Source organism: Zingiber officinale, chromosome 5A (genome assembly GCF_018446385.1).
Source record: "Zingiber officinale cultivar Zhangliang chromosome 5A, Zo_v1.1, whole genome shotgun sequence".
NCBI classification, from domain to species: Eukaryota; Viridiplantae; Streptophyta; class Magnoliopsida; order Zingiberales; family Zingiberaceae; genus Zingiber; species Zingiber officinale.
Window position 1 is genome coordinate 40902490 of NC_055994.1, and position 4627 is coordinate 40907116.

Genomic DNA, 4627 nt, shown 5'->3' on the forward strand with positions numbered 1-4627 from the left:
TCCTTGTACCCGTAAGCCTTCCTTTCCAGCTACCCGCCTCCTGTATTGCTTCCTTTTGCATTCTGTCGGCATTTTCTTTTAGTTTTTGTGTCGATTATCGTTTCTGTTTCGACCATGGCGAGTACTTCTACGCCTACCGTCGGCGCTCCTGGTCTCTGGTATACGACTATGGAGAGCCGATTCGATGAAGAAGACGCACTGCGTCTCATTCGAACATACGAAATTCCGGCCGACCACGAAATAGTTGTAGCCACTCCTTCCGATCGGCCCAATGATCCGCCGCCCGACACCATTTGCTTCTTCCGTGATCAATTTTTGGCCGGGCTGCGCTTTCCTCCACATCCGTTCATCATCAAAATATGCAACCACTTTCGCGTCCCGCTCGGCCAATTAGTCCCGAACTCGATTAGGTTGCTGAGCGGGGTGATATTCCTTTTTAAGTTGAATGATATCCCCTTGGACCCCCAAATCTTCCACTATTTCTTCTACCCAAAACAATCCGAGTGGGGGACCTTCATATTTCAATCTAGGTCGGGTTTCATCCTATTCACCAACATGTCGAGCTCCAATAAACATTGGAAGGAGCATTTCTTTTTTATGCGTCTCCCCGCGCGGCCTGCTTTCCGAACGAAGTGGCAGACGGCGGTGTCGAATCAACCGGGTCTTGGCAACTTCAAGAGCCATCCGGCGTATCTTCATGCGGCGAACCAGCTGGTCGGCCAACGTTATGATATCGACAAGTTGCTCCTTCCGGGAATAATGTACATATTTGGCTTGCCTCCCATCCAAGCCGATCTGCCTTGTAGCATGAGTAAGTGATTCTTATCCCCCCTTTTTCTTTTGTGCTAACTGATTTATTCTTTGTTTCTGCAGCTGAAGTTATGTGGCGGGCTAAGGCAACCAAAAAACTCAAGTTGAAAGCCGCCAATATTGAGGCGGTAAAGGACAAAGAGGTAGCCGAACGGGGTTTGGTTCCGACCGGCTCTGCCACCGAAGGGAGCGAGGGAACTCAAGTTGCTCCTGAGGCATCAGCTGCCCGTGCCTTCACTGACGAGGTCGCGATCAATGTCACAACATCCGCCCAGGGCGAGGAGGAAGGCAGGTCGGCCGACGAGACACCTTTGGTGACTCGAAAGCGCCGTCGACTAGAGCAAGCTGCTCCACAACCTTCACAAAGGGAGCAGCTTTCCGAGCGGAGCGCTGATGCTCCTGCGGTTTTTGAGGCGGTCTCCTCGGAGCATACTCCAACTCCACTTGACTTGCAGCCGACCATCGCTGAGGCTCAACCTTCCACCTCTCGAACTTTACGTCGCCTTAGGCGACTGGGCGACCACCCGGGTCCGATCGGCGAGTCTTCTGGCCCGGCTGCTGCATCTCAAGATGATTCAAGCGGCCCGAGGGTGATTAACACCATACTAAGATTTCCATCGGACGAATACCTACTGGCTGCCGATCGGCCATCGGCTCCCGAACAGCAGATCACCCTCACCGGTCCGCTCGCCAAAGTTTGGGAGGACGCGCGCGTACGCGTCGCGCTTATGTCCCCCAGTCAGCTAGGGGACAATAACCTACAGCAGGCGACCGGGGTATGCCTTTCTGCTTTACTAATATTTTTTGTTTTAGCTTTTAGCTTTTAGCTTAACTGCCTTCGTTCGCAGAGTTGGGTAGAGCAGATTGCGGTCAGCAATCGACTTGCCGAGCTGGAGGAAGAAATGAAAAAACTCAAGCTCTCGGAGGCGAACCAAGGGCAATCCACGGCTGCTCTAGAGAAGAGCAAAAAGCTCTTAGAAGCCGAACGGAAACGCGCTTCCAATCTGGCGGCCGAGGTTGCTCGGCTTAAAGCGGTGGTCAAACAGTGAGATAAGGAGATCAAAACGGCAACCAATCGGAAGCGCCAGGCCATCGATGACATGGACCGAATGAAGGTGGAGATCAGAGGGCTAGAGCAACGCATCAAGGATCTGGATGCCCTTCTGACCACCGAGAAGGAGAGCCGCTCGGCCGATTTTCTGAGATTTGATGAAGACTTAAAGGCTCTCCATGCTGCCAACGATGCCTCCCAGGCCGCGCTCAAAGAGTATCAGGAGGGGGAGTCGGCTCGCTCTGAGGAAGTGAGGAAGGCATTCGTCCGCTCGGATGCCTTTGGGGAGAAATTTACTGACAAGATCTCCCTCACCTTTGAAGAGGCGATCAAGGCGGCTGTGGATCACTTGAAGACCAAGGGCCACCTTCCCGCCGAGCTGACCATCCCCCCAGAGGATCTGGCTACCGTGATGGGTGCCATTCCTGATGCCCTTTTTGATTTTGACGCTGAGGAGTGTTTTTCATCAACTTTTTTGTACCCTTGCCGTTCGGCCAAACTTATTTTTTGCTGTAACTTTTTTGGTTTGCTCAGTGCTTGGCATAGATTATCTTTTCCGTTCATTCAACTTTTGTTTTGGCAAGAAATTTTCCTCTCGTCATGTCTAAAGTGTTCTTTAAAACTCCTCCGCTCGGCTTCATACTTTAACATGGACTCAAGCCGATTGTCTTCAAAAAGTCTTTCGCCATGCAACTGCGTAGCCGCTTGGCGCGCGAACGTCACTCGTTCACGTGCTCACATCTTTAATTCCTATTAACCATCTATTGCTTTGCACCTTACCTCATAGGGTTTTTCATATATTTTTGTTAAGCGAGCCGCTCGGCCGTATGTTGGCCTTCAAGAACAGGCCCTGTCGTCGGTCGGCTCTTACCGCCAGAATGTATAACGTGGATGGCTATCCGCTCGGACGTTTATAAACGCCGGCTCGTCTCTCGATATTTAACGTCGGAGCTCGACGGTCTTCCGCTCGGACATTTATAGACGCCGGCTCGTCTCTCGATATTTAACGTCGGAGCTCGACGGTCTTCCGCTCTGACGTTTATAGACGCCGGCTCATCTCTCGATATTTAACGTCGAAGCTCGACGGTCTTCCGCTCGGACGTTTATAGACGCCGGCTCGTCTCTCAATATTTAACGTCGGAGCTCGATGGTCTTCCGCTCGGACGTTTATAGACGCCGGCTCGTCTCTCGATATTTAACATTGGAGCTCGACGGTCTTCCGCTCGGAAGTTTATAGACGCCGGCTCGTCTCTAGATTTTTAACGTCGGAGCTCAACGACCTTTAAGGCTACTTTTAACACAGCCGGTCGGCGAAGATATTTGCCATCTTTATAATTTTGCTTCCTGCATTACAAGGACATAGGCGACCGAAATGTATATAAATTTACATTTAGCGCACCTTTCACCCAGCTCGGATAACGTACTCCCGGCCGAACGGCTCGGGGTCTTCTCCGTCGAGCGCTTGGCTCGGATAACATACTCCCGGCCAAACGGCTCGGGGTCTTCTCCGTCGAGCGCTTGGCTCGGATAACATACTCCCGGCCAAACGGCTCGGGGTCTTCTTTGTCGAGCGCTTGGCTCGGATAACATACTCCCCACCGAACGGCTCGGATACTGTACTCCTGGTCGAACGGCCGGGGTCTTCCTCGTCAACCGCTTGGCTCGAATATTATACCTCCGGCCGAACGACTCGGGGCCTTCGCGCATCGAGCTTGACTCGTGTAACCATACTCCCTGCCGATCGGCATGGGGTCTTCACCATTGAGTCGGTGGCTCGGATCTTATATATTATGGAGATAGGCCGCTCGGCCGATAATGCCAATTGCATTTTTTAACATTTTGCTTCCTGCATTTCGGCTATACAGCCAAACGAAAAATACACAGCATACATTACATTGGCGCACCTTCCACCCTTCCCCGGAAAGGCTGGAGATAATTTGCGCTTCATGGTTGATCCAAGTCTCAATCCATCTTCATCCGCTCGGCAGGTCGTCCACCCAGCTTCCTATGTGGTCGATCCATCGCCTGACATCAAACTCCCGCTCTTGTGGTTCCAGAAGGAGGGGCTTGCTATAAGCTGAATTCGGGAGATGAAGTATCTGCTTTTGAGGGGAATGGAGCTGTGGCAATCGGTGCTTCCGCTCGGCCCCCTGATGCTGATGTTGCTTGTTGCTCAGCCGCTCGGCTTGCGCATTCTCTCTCTGTTGCTCCACGAGCTTAGCTGCTCTTGCCTTGATTAGAGCGTCGGGCTCCTTCGTGGAGAGCATCACTGTGTGCGGTCGTCCAGCTTCGTCCATTGCTTCCGATCGGATGCAGGAGCGTTCCCACAGACGGCGCCAAATTGATCCTGTCCGAATGCTGAATCAACGAACGCTGGGCACAGGGCGCTCTCCGACTGCTGGCGTGGATCTTCGACTGGTGGCACGAAGCTCCGGCGAACCTGCACAGAAGTCGGGCCGGGAAAGGGTTCCCAGCGGCGACCCTCCGACGCTCAAGTTAGGTAAGCAAGTGGTGGAAGAAGTAGCTCCAAAGGTGTTCAACGCGTACCTCCGGCGAAGTATGAGACTCTTTATATAGAGTGGTGAAGGAGCTCCTGCACGTCCACCGAGGCACATACGTATCCGTAGTCCATACCTCGGTATGTGTCTGTCAGAAAGCTTACCTGACGCCATACTGCTACAGTCCATGCACGTCTTCGATGGGACAGGAGAACACCTAGCTATCAGACTAGGAGTATGGCCTAGCCCTAGGGCTTGACAGCTAGCA